The sequence below is a fragment of the Thalassophryne amazonica genome, chromosome 12 (genome assembly GCF_902500255.1).
Source record: "Thalassophryne amazonica chromosome 12, fThaAma1.1, whole genome shotgun sequence".
Taxonomy (NCBI): domain Eukaryota; kingdom Metazoa; phylum Chordata; class Actinopteri; order Batrachoidiformes; family Batrachoididae; genus Thalassophryne; species Thalassophryne amazonica.
This window is the reverse complement of record NC_047114.1, coordinates 66097866-66112767: the sequence shown is the minus strand read 5'-3', so window position 1 is coordinate 66112767 and position 14902 is coordinate 66097866. Positions and strand designations below refer to the sequence as shown.

Here is a 14902-nt window from a genome sequence, read left to right as displayed (position 1 = left end):
TATCTGCATGCCAAAGCAGTGAGAAGCAAACTGCACAATTCTCATCACAATTCAAGTATACTATGTAACAAAACACCAAGTTACTATCAACAATTAGTCAAACACTTAATTACCTTTAATGTGTGCTGACAGCATGTTCCTCACCCTTCCTTGCTTCACGGGCTCGATGTGTCAAACCCAGGTGCGGTCCTCAGCGTCTCACAAACGAACATCACAAGGTCGAGTTCCCGGCAGTTCTGCTTGAATCACACATGCCTTAAATGCAGAACACCATCCAATTATCTGCTTCAGCTGAAAGTCTTTAAGGTTGCATGTGAGCACCAGTCACAGGTGCTACACATGATGTTGATGAGGGTGAGGACTCTTCAACCAGCCCTTCTCTACAGACAAATCAGTTCTCATGCCACCTGAAGAGCAAAGAAAAGAAAAGAACACCCAAAACATCCAGCCACACCCCCCAACACACAACAAAAGGGACTTACATTTTGGTGTTCCACTGTGACGTGTAGTCTAGTGATGCTGTGCACTGACTTCAGACTTCCATTAAAAAAAAAAAAGACTTTATGTAGTTCTTCCGTCTAGCCAAAAATCACATCAGCGTTTCATGTTAGCAGCTCTTCATGCATCCAGACAGGGAGTGGATTTTGTGTGTGTGTGTGTGTGTGTGTGTGTGTGTGTGTGTGGTGTTGTGTGTTGTGTGTGTGTGTGTGTGGTGTGTGTGTGTGTGGTGTGTGGTGTGTGTGTGGTGTGTGTGTGTGTGTGTGTGTGTGTGTGTGTCTGTATCTTACAAGAATTAGCAGTCAGTTAGCTCAAATTATGTTGTGGCGCACGCGGGGGCCACAACATCATGTCAGAAATTAATCCAGCTTTGTTCTCTCTTCCTGCTAACAGCCAGCAGGCAGCACAGTGGATTGGTTTTGTGTGTGCGTACGCGCACGCACGTGTGGGAGCGCGCATGAGCATGCGTGAGCGCACATGTACTCGTGCGCGAGCATGTGTGTTTGTGACGTGCGCGTGCATGAGCATACGTGCACGGGTGTGCGCGTGCACGCGGACGTGCACACGTGTGTATGTGTGATCACATGTGCGCGTGCATGAGGTCGTGCATGTGCGCGTGCACATGGGAGTGCAATGGTACCAAACGTATGGAACCAAATTTGCACTCTAAATGGAACCAAGCTGCACTCTGAATGCAATGCAACACAAATGGGATGAATTAATCCATGTCATGTGACATACAAGCACCAATCAAATGACAAGAATCCACTCAGCCGTTATATAATCGTGAATGTTGCACAACCTATTAGAAAACACGGTATGCCAATGTATTTCATTGTGCACAGCATATCTGAACGATTATGACAAAATGTTACATCTATAATAAGCATCATTTTACAGATACATTATCTAACTCATAACAAGGAATGAAAATGCAACTGTTTTACCAAGCCATTACAATATAAATATTATAAATAATTACCTTGAGTCAAGATTCCAAAGGGTTCTCCACCGCACAACATGCATGAGCCAACCTGTAGCTGTGGATAATTTCTCTGTGATTCTGGGAGTGATGAGAGAATGGTTTTATCAGCCAAAAAGCACGGCGTCCAGTGGGGCAAAAGAGGTTGCATTAGCTGGACAAATTGGGCAGCAGTGCATGGATCAAGGGTCATTTGCACAAGATCACTTACACTTCAGGGAACATCAGCTCTGGCATTTTAGACATGTGGTGCATTTCTCTGGGCATGATCCAACACGTAGCTGTCTCATTGTTAAGGACTCCAGTGACTGAACAAAGCCAAGAGAACACCCATTTTTTGCACTGGCTGTTGCAGATAGATGGATACTTTGAATTGATGGGTTGGACTGGACCTGGTTGTCTGGCCGAATGGTTGCCATTGAAGATCCAAGGTTGGGTTCTTGGTGTGGTGCTTGCAGTACATGCACCAGTGCATGCTCCTTATCAGAGCTTACCCATGACTAAAGTCTGGCTAAATGCAGTCAACACTGCTGTTAAATCACTGAAGGCTGCTTTCTACTTTTGCAACTGCGCTGTTGCTGCCATTTTAATGACTTGCCGAACTCAGCCATCAGAAATGTAATGTGGCAGAACAAAATACCTTTAGAGCACAATTTGGACATCTATTTGAGCAGACTGGGACTTTCAGACTTTCCAAATTGGCAACTAAATCCAATGCAAATTTATGCTCCTCATCCCTGCAGAAGCTAGTATCTGGTGTGACCACCATCTGCCTCATGCAGTGCAGCACATCTCCTTCGCATAGAGTTGATCAGGTTGTCAATTGTGGCTGTGGAATGTTGGTCCACTCCTCTTCAATGGCTGTGTGAAGTTGCTGGATATTGGCAGGAACTGGTACACCTGTTGCATACGCCTGTCCAGAGCATCCCAAACAAGCTCAATGGGTGACCATGTCCGGTGAGTATGCCGGCCATGCAAGAACTGGGACATTTTCAGCTTCCAAGAATTGTGTACAGATCCTTGCAACATGGGGCCGTGGATTATCCTGCTTGCAACATGAGGTGATGTTCTTGGATGTATGGCACAAAATGGGCCTCAGGATCTCATCACGATATCTCTGTGCATTCAAAATGCCATCAATAAAATGCACCTGTGTTCTTCGTCCATAACAGACGCCTGCCCATACCATAACCCCACCGCCACCATGGGCCACTCGATCCACAACATTGACAGCAGAAACCGCTCACCCACACGACGCCACACCGCTGTCTGCCATCTGCCCTGGACCAGTGTGAACCGGGATTCATCCATGAAGAGAACACCTCTCCAACGTGTCAAACGCCAGCGAATGTGAGCATTGCCCACTCAAGTCAGTTACGACGACGAACTGGAGTCAGGTCGAGACACCGATGAGGACGACGAGCATGCAGAGAGCTTCCCTAGATGGTTTCTGACGTTTGTGCAGAAATTCTTTGGTTATGCAAACCGATTGTTTCAGCAGCTGTCCGAGTGGCTGTCTCAGACGATCTTGGAGGTGAACATGCTGGATGTGGAGGTCCTGGGCTGGTGTGGTTACACCTGGTCTGTGTTGTGAGGCTGGTTGGATGTACTGCCAAATTCTATGAAACGCCTTTGGAGACGGCTTATGGTAGAGAAATGAACATTCAATACACGAGCAACAGCTCTGGTTGACATTCCTGCTGTCAGCATGCCAATTGCACGCTCCCTCAAATCTTGCGACATCTGTGGCACTGTGCTGTGTGATAAAACTGCACCTTTCAGAGTGGCCTTTTATGTGGGGCAGTCTAAGGCACACCTGTGCACTAATCATGGTGTCTAATCAGCATCTTGATATGGCACACCGTGTGAGGTGGGAATGGATTATCTCAACAAAGGAGAAGTGCTCACTATCACAGAATTTAGACTGGTTTGTGAACAATATTTGAGGGAAATGGTGATATTGTGTATGTGGAAAAAGTTTTAGATCTTTGAGTTCATCTCATACAAAATGGGAGCAAAACCAAAAGTGTTGCGTTTATATTTTTGTTGAGTGTACGAGGGCTGTCCGTAAAGTATAGGTCCTTTTTATTTTTTTCAAAAACAATATGGATTTCATTCATATGTTTTTACGTCAGACATGCTTTAACCCTTGTGCGCATGCGTGAGTTTTTCCACGCCTGTCGGTGACGTCATTCGCCTGTGAGCACTCCTTGTGGGAGGAGTCGTCCAGCCCCTCGTCGGAATTCCTTTGTCTGAGAAGTTGCTGAGAGACTGGCGCTTTGTTTGATCAAAATTTTTTCTAAACCTGTGAGACACATCGAAGTGGACATGGTTCGAAAAATTAAGCTGGTCTTCAGTGAAAATTTTGACAGCTGATGAGAGATTTTGAGGTGATTCTGTCGCTTTAAGGACTTTTCACGGTGCGAGACGTCGCACAGCGCTCTCAGGCGGCGTCATCAGCCTGTTTCAAACTTAAAACCTCCACATTTCAGGCTCTGTTGATCCAGGACGTCGTGAGAGAACAGAGAAGTTTCAGAAGAAGTCGGTTTCAGCATTTTATCCGGATATTCCACTGTTGAAGGAGATTTTTTTAATGAAAGACGTGCGGGCGGATTGCAGCGTCGGCTCGCAGCCGCCGCGACGCTCCGCCACAGGAAAAACACCTCTGTTGGAAGCCTTGAGGACACGTTGGAACATCTCCAGCTGATAAACAATTTCTCATATACTCACTCCACTGAAAGCCATCAAAAGCCGCCTGGATTTTACAAATGGTTATCAACACAGAGGTGTTTTTCCTGTGCCGCCGCGCCGCGTCGGCTGTTGTCCCGACGCGCGGGACCCGTCCGCGTGTCTTTCATTAAAAAATCTCCTTTAACAGTGGAATATCCGGATAAATGCTGAAACCGACTTCTTCTGAAACTTCTCTGTTCTCTCACGACGTCCTGGATCAATAGAGCCTGAAATGTGGAGGTTTAAGCTTGAAAACAGGCTGATGACGCTGCCTGAGAGCGCTGAGCGACGTCTCGCACCGTGAAAAGTCCTTAAAGCGACAGAATCACCTCGAAATCTCTCATCAGCTGTTAAAATTTTCACTGAAAACCAGCTTAATTTTTCGAACCATGTCCACTTCGATGTGTCTCACAGGTTTAGAAAAAATTTGATCAAACAAAGCGCAGTCTCTCAGCAACTTCTCAGACAAAGGAATTCCGACGAGGGGCTGGACGACTCCTCCCACAAGGAGTGGCTCACAGGCGAATGACGTCACCGACAGGCATGGAAAAACTCACGCATGCGCACGAGGGTGCAAGCATGTCTGACGTAAAAACATATGAATGAAATCCATATAGTTTTTGAAAAAAATAAAAAGGACCTATACTTTACGGACAGCCCTCGTGTATATATGTATGTATGTATGTATATATGTATGTATATATATATATATATATATATATATATATGTACAAGGACATGTTGTGACATGCCCAGCTCGTCTACAATTTCTCGGATAGTCACATGACTGAAAAGCCACCAAAAGCTGTCTGAATCTTCCGAATGGTGGAAGAGCTGGGCATGTCACAACATGTCCTGTGAGGCTTCAACACGAAGGCGCTTTTGCTGCGCCGTCAGCTTTGTGCCGATTAATTTCGCTGCAACTCTTTTCATGGCCAAATCTTCTGTCACAGTAGAATGTGCCGAAAAAGTGCTGATGTCCACCTCTTCCACAATTTTCGGATAGTCACACGACGGTCCCACATCACCACAGTGTTCACTTTGGAAATGATCTGGTCATTTCAGCATGTTGATGGCCACCCGGAGCGCGGCGCGCTCTCCACCGTTGTGCGGATGTTTTTAAACCGGTTGTACCGCTCCTTAATCTGTGTGATGCCCAGAGGATCATCACCGAAAGCCGTCTGAATAATCTGAATGGTTTCCACCTGGCTGTGGCCCAGTTTCTGGCAAAATTTGATGCAGTCGCACTGCTCCAGTCGTTCCGCCATTTCCTTGCAAAGAAAAAACGACGAGAGACTCCACCCATCCTCACACAAAGGCTGCTTACCAACAAATGACGCAATCGACAGGCGCGAAAAAACTCACGCATGCGCACGAAGGTTCAAGGTTGGCTCATGCAAGCACACGTGATTCAAATCCATCAGGTTTTTCAAAAAAAATAAAAAGGTTGGATACTTTTCTAACAGACCTTGTATATATATATATATATATATATATATATATATATATATATATATATATATATATATATATATATATATATATATATATATATATATATATATATATACATATATATATATAAAATATTTGACGTATCTAACCCAGATCTTCATCTGGTACATCCATTCAACAACCATCTGAACAACCTGTGGGAGTTCATGAGAGGCTCATCAAGCATCTCAGCGCTTAAACATAGATATTTGCACACCTCTTTTTTCCCAACATGCCCTTTCTTTCCCTCCCACACAAAAAGCAGGAATGCATGATAATATAGAAGCGGAAGAGCCTCTTTTAGCCGCAGTGCTAATTTATTTTTGTGTGTTTAATCGCAGGGTGCAGATAAAGATGGATGACACACTGCTATCCACACATGCTGTGAGAAAAAAGAAGCCATTGATGCTTCTTTCAAGTTTTACCGCCTCTTCTAAAATACTTCAAATGGCATGCATTTACGACAAGCCCCCAGCAATCAATTCATCTTACACCAGACTACTCATTAATTATGACACACTCACTTCTAAAGTCAATAAACTCAAAGCAGACAGATAATCTGAGGCACATTATTTAAATACAGGGTAATCAAACAGGATACACTTCTCCAAAAGTCCTCTGTTAATTTGTTTTTACCTGAATTGAAGTGCAGATTTGAATTCTATGTCCCCCATTGTACAAATACGAGGGGCATTTGAGAGGTTTTGAGCCTGGCCCAGAAATAGTAGGGGGTGGTTCCCCATTGTTTGCATTCTGAGAAACCAACATTTCCAACATTGCACCAAGTGAGTCAAAACTTCACACATTCTTGAGAAATGATGTTTTCTCAGAATGCAAAAGGTGGAGAATCACACCCTGCTTTTTCTGGGCCAGGCTCAAAACTTCTCAATCGGCCCTCATATGTGTACAATGGAAATCAATGGGTGACACTGTAAACGTATTAATTAAGAATGATTCTGGCCTTGCATCTGGTTCAAAACCTACCACGCCGCTAAATGTCATTGAATTCTGTTTATGTTTAGATATGAAAATCTGTGTGAGACGTCCAATAAATGATCACTGATAATTATTCTGGACCCATAACAGGTTGCAAATTTGGTCAACCCTTCCTTGAACCAAGGTCAACCTCACCACTGAGCTTTGTTGAAATCCATTCACGTCATAGGTATCCAGCTGGCAAACATTAAAAATAGTTGGAAAGATTAATTTCAAGGACATGATTATAGTGTAACTAACTACAACAAATAATTAAAAAAAAAAAAAAAACAGAACACCAAATTAGTTTGTTAAATTTACTCTGCAGCCTGACTAACCCTTCTCAGCTGACAGGAAGGGTTAGTACATTTAAGCCTGCAGGCAATTCAGTAATATGATGCATAAACACTTCAATTAATGTAAATCAACTCTTGCATTTACTTACTTACTTACCATATTTTCTTGAGTATAACCCCTTAACGCCTGTTGTCGCATATATGCTACAATATTTGACTCATATATGCAACATACCAAACTGACCAGTATGCCTGTTGTCGCAAATTTACAACATACCGTTATTATTATTATAACATTATAACATAAAGTCATTACCAAAATACCAAATTACTATTTATTTTTGTGCAAAAGTTGAAATTAATAATCTCAACATTATTACCATCTACTTAAAGGCCAAAAAAACACACAAAACATTTTGTTATATACAGCTATATAAATTCAGGCGTTAAGGGGATAAATCACGTTTTTGTTGGGGGTTTTTTTTGTTTGTTTGTTTGTTTACTAGTTTGAGAGGTCCAGCGACTTATTCTGGTGTGACATATAACGAAAATTCACCCATTTGTTATTGATAATAATAATTATAATGACTATATATATGGGACTTTCCCACAAATCAAAGAAAGTCCCTTCGGCTTCTCCCTTGTTTACTTCATGTTCGCCATAGCAAACCAAAGTTGGTTCTGGCCTATTTGACACAATTTTACACCAATGCCCTTCCTGACGCAACTCCATATTACATAGAGAAAGGGCGGACATGACTTGAACTGGAACCAAGTGCACCCTTGCCCCATGAATCAAATCAAATCAATTTTATTATATAGCGCCAAATCACAACAAACAGTTGCCCCAAGGCGCTTTATATTGTAAAGCAAAGCCATACAATAATTACGGAAAAACCCCAAAAATGAAACGCAGTGCCTGGATGTGCAATATAGCATGTGTATTGAGTGAATCTGGAGGCCAGAAGGCCAGAAAGAAAAGTAACAGTGCACAGTAACGAGTCATTGCACGCGTCAGGCTCGCAGCTGAACGGCTCTCACACTGTAACAAGTGATCACCTTCTAACTCAGTAGAAGATATGATGTGGAACTTGTGCCAGGCCATGACAGCATTAATAAACATGAATCTCACCTCCAACAGCAGGCTCAGAGTGTTTCACAGCACAGGACGTGGACATGAAGCCGGGACAGCAGCCTGCGGTTAAAATCCTCTCACCCAGAAGAAAAAAAATTAATTCCATGTGATAATTCAACCATCGCGGTGTCCAGAGTTGCGTTGTGCACCTGAAATTGGCAAACAAGAAAAAAGCGTTATGCATATACACACACACACACACACACAGCTAATTGAGAATTGCAGCCCCATGCGTGTGCATGCACTCATGCGCCCATGCGTGTGAGGAACACAGTGCTCTGGTCCCGCTTTTGCCATCCAGACATTTGGAGATCGGGCAGTCTGCAGCGCCTTTTATGGATATCTGACAACAGTCTTTGTCATCTACATGCACTCTGGATGCGATCTGACAGGTGTGGACGAGGCAATCTGTCTGCCCGCCGACATTGCTGACCATGCCTCTTTTCCTCCCAACTGTGTTGGATTATGGCAATATTTGCCGTGTCGGGCATGGTTCTGGCACATTCTTGCTATGTGTGACGGGGGCTTCATTTTTTTTTTTTTTTTTTTGATAGCCACACTTACAATATGCATATGGTTGTTTAGCTGCAAGATTTCTGTTTTATTTAATTACATTGTTTTCATTAGTGTAGCCAAAGCAGATGGTCACTTCACTGAGTTTGGTCTACTTGTGGTTTCTTCCTATAATCAAAATTGGCTGAGGGCATATTTCCTTTCCACTGTTGCCAATGTGCTTGCTCAGTGTGTGGGTTAAGTTTAAATGTGTCACCCACTGTTTTGAAACACTCACTCACTCATCTTTAACCACTTACTCCAAGTAAGGGTCATGGGGGAGCTGGAGCCTATCCCAGCAGGCATGGGTGTGAGGCGGGGTACACCCTGGACAGGACGCCAGACTGTCGCAAGCCTTGCTTTCAAACAAATGTTTCAAAATGTTTAATTTGATTTGCACCCTCTGATGTTGAAATGGAATAGAACTCAACTGAATTATGGATGGTCGCACTGTTTTTAAATCGAATATTTAAAGGCTACAGTCAGTACAGGGTCTATATCCGCACTACATGCAGTGCTCGTTGTTAAATGTGCTGGAAAAGGAGGGAAACAAAAGGACAAATTGAAATGAAGCAAAGTATCACAGTACTGCACAAACAAGGACCTATGACAGTAGAACAACAGGACATTTTGAAGGGAAAACAGCATTATAAGAATGAGTAAACCTCAAATATAACTGAGCACATACAGGTGAAGGCTGCTGACAGATCAAAGAACATATGAAGTAAATTTTCTAGTCAAGGCAAGACTGGCTCTGGTCCAGGTCATATGATACGTTTCAGTCATACTCTGAGGTCGTAAATCTTCAGTTACGAGTAGGACATTTTAACTGGAACACCCCCTAAAGTTGGAATTCCAACTCGTGAACTCATCTGACCACATTCTCAAAATTTCGGAGCGTTCGCCGTTCTGCATGATGTCAGTAACATTGAGAAATGCATTGAGACGCTCTGATCAGGCTGTAATTTACCCGCTGCACACAGAGAATAGCATGAACATCGCAATATAAACCCCTTTGTATATAAAGCTAAAGCTCTCATGAATATATTATCTAGGTTTTTAGACGTTGTGATTGTGTTTGTTTTATGTAAACATGCGAGAAGCTCAGGTTGTGTCTCTGTTATTTTCAATGGGAATTGCTGTGATTTGCGATTGCTTCCTGTTCATGTCGTTCTGGGAGAAAGTGAAGTTTGCTCTTTAACGCCCTGCTTATTGTCCTTTACAACACAGTTTGTCCTGTTTGTTCCATAAAATGTATGAAATTCGGCTGGTGTTTATGAAGTTCCACGCAGGTTAAACGTAGCAGACACGGAATATTTGGAATATTTGTTTTAGCAAGTTTTCAGGGTCTCATGCCTGTAGTTTCTTATAAATGTTATGAAAGACATAAAATGTACAGTACATTTTGATCATATGTTCATTTGCAATTGTCATCATGTGGGTTCGTCATGTGGTTATTTTGACTGCAACAACTCTCTGGCGCACAAAGGATTATGGGATAGCTCAATAGGGCGAATACCCACCGTGCTCAGAGTGCCGGTCTCATTGGACCGATATCTCTGCTATTTTGGCATTGTGGGATAGCTCGCGCCCACAGATTCAGCTCGCCGGACTACTTTTGCCACCCTGCTCAGCGTGCCGCTCTCTTTGGAGCAACAACACACAGAATGTGTCTCTTCCCAGATAGATCTCTTTCAGTGCAGCTTCTTGTTCTGACTTTAACACAAAGTTAACACCCAAGTCTTTCATCGCCAACTGTAAATGGTAATCAAATCATTACATTTGTATCTTTCTGAACTCTTCCGCATCAGTCTCCATTGTGTCAATGTTTACAATGTGCTTGAGCAATAACAGGTGAAAGTGCTCATAAACTTTAAGTGTCTTAAATATTTATTACGGCCACTCTTAAAACTTCAGTTATCTTTATAATTTTATTACTGGTAAATTTTAGAATGGATTTAGATGACATATATATACTCATGATCTCACAGGAATATATCACAATTATCAGGGAACTACTGTTTGCGCAGGAATTCATCAAGCACATCGGCCGCGGGCACGTACTAACACAGAATACCCAGAAACTGGACAGTTGTTCGGCCATAACGAGAGCACCCACGTTTCGCTTGCCATAAGCTAAGCTAGTGGCGCTCGTGAGAGTGTGGCGAATACCCTCAGTCTGCTCTGAGCATCAAAAGCTGTAGTTTTTAGTCTTTTTTTTTTGACAGACTTTTGTCTTTTTTGTTTCCAATTTATTAAGTCGTACACAAAGTACTGTCCTAATGTTATGTGTGGAAATGTTGCTATGGTGTTTATATGCGTGAAATACCACTTACGTGTTGTTTAATAACCGGTGCAGTTGATACAGGCTAACCTGGAAGTCGCTGCTAACAACAACTGCACTACAAACCAAGCAGCAAATTGAAACACTAGTGAGCCATCTGTCGCATTCCATGAGGTGTCTTTGATGGACCTTGTATTTTTTGGCACTCTGTATTCCAAAATCTGAAACGTCTGGCTCATGTTTTCTGACTTTCAAAAATCATACTTAATTCAGGTGTGAAGTTATTCCCAGTCACAACTTCTGATTTCCAAGGCAACTTGAATCAAATCAAATCAATTTTATTTATATAGCGCCAAATCACAACAAACAGTTGCCCCAAGGCGCTTTATATTGTAAGGCAAAGCCATACAGCAATTACAGAAAAACCCCAATGGTCAAAACGACCCCCTGTGAGCAAGCACTTGGCGACAGTGGGAAGGAAATACTCCCTTTTAACAGGAAGAAACCTCCAGCAGAACCAGGCTCAGGGAGGGGCAGTCTTCTGCTGGGACTGGTTGGGGCTAAGGGGAGAGAATCAGGAAAAAGACATGCTGTGGAGGGGAGCAGAGATCAATCATTAATGATTAAATGCAGAGTGGTGCATACAGAGCAAAAAGAGAAAGAAACACTCAGTGCATCACGGGAACCCCCCAGCAGTCTAAGTCTATAGCAGCATAACTAAGGGATGGTTCAGGGTCACCTGATCCAGCCCTAACTATAAGCTTAGCAAAAAGGAAAGTTTTAAGCCTAATCTTAAAAGTAGGGAGGGTGTCTGTCTCCCTGATCCGATTTGGGAGCTGGTTCCAGAGGAGAGGAGCCTGAAAGCTGAAGGCTCTGCCTCCCATTCTACTCTTACAAACCCTAGGAACTACAAGTAAGCCTGCAGTCTGAGAGCGAAGCACTCTATTGGGGTGATATGGTACTATGAGGTCCCTAAGATAAGATGGGACCTGATTATTCAAACCTTATAAGTAAGAAGAAGAATTTTAAATTCTATTCTAGAATTAACAGGAAGCCAATGAAGAGAGGCCAATATGGGTGAATATGCTCTCTCCTTCTAGTCCCTGTCAGTACTCTAGCTGCAGCATTTTGAATTAACTGAAGGCTTTTCAGGGAACTTTTAGGACAACCTGATAATAATGAATTACAATAGTCCAGCCTAGAGGAAATAAATGCATGAATTAGTTTTTCAGCATCACTCTGAGACAAGACCTTTCTAATTTTAGAGATATTGCGCAAATGCAAAAAAGCAGTCCTACATATTTGTTTAATATGCACATTGAATTACATATCCTGATCAAAAATGACTCCAAGATTTTCACAGTATTACTAGAGGTCAGGGTAATGCCATCCAGAGTAAGGATCTGGTTAGACACCATGTTTCTAAGATTTGTGGGGCCAAGTACAATAACTTCAGTTTTATCTGAGTTTAAAAGCAGGAAATTAGAGGTCATCCATGTCTTATTGTCTGTAAGACAATCCTGCAGTTTAGCTAATTGGTGTGTGTCCTCTGGCTCCATGGATAGATAAGCTGGGTATCATCTGTGTAACAATGAAAATTTAGCAATGCTGTCTAATAATACTGCCTAAGGGAAGCATGTATAAAGTGAATAAAATTGGTCCTAGCACAGAACCTTGTGGAACTCCATAATTAACTTTAGTCTGTGAAGAAATTCCCCATTTACATGACCAAATTGTAATCTCTTAGACAAATATGATTCAAACCACCGCAGCGCAGTGCCTTTAATACCTATGGCATGCTCTAATCTCTGTAATAAATTTTATGGTCAACAGTATCAAAAGCAGCACTGAGGTCTAACAGAACAAGCACAGAGATGAGTCCACTGTCCGAGGCCATAAGAAGATCATTTGTAACCTTCACTAATGCTGTTTCTGTACTATGATGAATTCTAAACCCTGACCTGAAACTCTTCAAATAGACCATTCCTCTGCAGATGATCAGTTAGCTGTTTTACAACTACCCTTTCAAGAATTTTTGAGCGAAAAGGAAGGTTGGAGATTGGCCTATAATTAGCTAAGATAGCTGGGTCAAGTGATGGCTTTTTAATTAATGGTTTAATTACTGCCACCTTAAAAGCCTGTGGTACATAGCCAACTAATAAAGACAGATTGATCATATTTAAGATCAAAGCATTAATTAATGGTAGGGCTTCCTTGAGCAGCCTGGTAGGAATGGGGTCTAATAGACATGTTGATGGTTTGGAGGAAGTAACTAATGAAAATAACTCAGACAGAACAATCGGAGAGAAAGAGTCTAACCAAATACCGGCATCACTGAAAGCAGCCAAAGAGAACGATATGTCTTTGGGATGGTTATGAGTAATTTTTTCTCTAATAGTTAAAATTTTATTAGCAAAGAAAGTCATGAAGTCATTACTAGTTAAAGTTAAAGGAATAATCGGCTCAATAGAGCTCTGACTCTTTGTCAGCCTGGCTACAGTGCTGAAAAGAAACCTGGGGTTGTTCTTATTTTCTTCAATTAGTGATGAGTAGTAAGATGTTCTAGCTTTATGGAGGGCTTTTTTATAGAGCAACAGACTCTTTTTCCAGGCTAAGTGAAGATCTTCTAAATTAGTGAGACACCATTTCCTCTCCAACTTACCAGTTATCTGCTTTAAGCTGCGAGTTTGTGAGTTATACCACGGAGTCAGGCACTTCTGATTTAAGGCTCTCTTTTTCAGAGGCGCTACAACATCCAAAGATGTCCTCAATGAAGATATAAAACTATTGACAAGATAATCTATCTCACTCACAGAGTTTAGGTAGCTACTCTGCCCTGTGTTGGTATATGGCATTGGAGAACATAAAGAAGGAATCATATCCTTAAACCTAGTTACAGAAGGGGGTTTTCAGGGAATACTGTTAAGTCTTCAATTTCCATACCATAAGTCAGAACAAGATCTAAGGTATGATTAAAGCGGTGGGTGGACTCATTTACATTTTGAGCAAAGCCAATCGAGTCTAAACAATAGATTAAATGCAGTGTTGAGGCTGTCATTCTCAGCATCTGTGTGGATGTTAAAATCGCCCACTATAATTATCTTATCTGAGCTAAGCACTAAGTCAGACAAAGGTCTGAAATTCACAGAGAAACTCACAGTAACGACCAGGTGGACGATAGATAACAACAAATAAAACTGTTTTTTGGGACTTCCAATTTGGATGGACAAGACTAAGAGACAAGCTTTCAAATGAATTAAAGCTCTGTCTGGGTTTTTGATTAATTAATAAGCTGGAATGGAAGATTGCTGATAATCCTTCGCCTCGGCCCGTGCTATGAGCGTTCTGGCAGTTAGTGTGACTCGGGGGTGTTGACTCATTTAAACTAACATAATCATCCTGCTGTAACCAGGTTTCTGTAAGGCAGAATAAATCAATATGTTGATCAATTATTATATCATTTACTAACAGGGACTTAGAAGAGAGAGATCTAATGTTTAATAGATCACATTTAACTGTTTTAGTCTGTGGTGCAGTTGAAGGTGCTATATTATTTTTTCTTTTTGAATTTTTATGCTTAAATAGATTTTTGCTGGTTATTGGTAGTCTGGGAGCAGGCACCGTCTCTACGGGGATGGGGTAATGAGGGGATGGCAGGGGGAGAGAAGCTGCAGAGAGGTGTGTAAGACTACAACTCTGCTTCCTGGTCCCAACCCTGGAGAGTCACGGTTTGGAGGATTTAAGAAAATTGGCCAGATTTCTAGAAATGAGAGCTGCTCCATCCAAAGTGGGATGGATGCCGTCTTTCCTAACAAGACCAGGTTTTCCCCAGAAGCTTTGCCAATTATCTATGAAGCCCACCTCATTTTTTGGACACCACTCAGACAGCCAGCAATTCAGAATTCTTGAATGCGGCAATAATCTGGGTATATTTCTAGGAAATGAAACATCTTAGA

At 42.1% G+C, this 14902-nt stretch overlaps 1 protein-coding gene across 2 annotated transcripts in view; it reads left to right on the top strand.

Annotated features, from left to right (window-relative positions):
* Positions 1-14902, top strand: part of kcnab1b (potassium voltage-gated channel, shaker-related subfamily, beta member 1 b) — a 154366-nt gene that overhangs the window by 77739 nt on the left and 61725 nt on the right. The window lies entirely within an intron of this gene.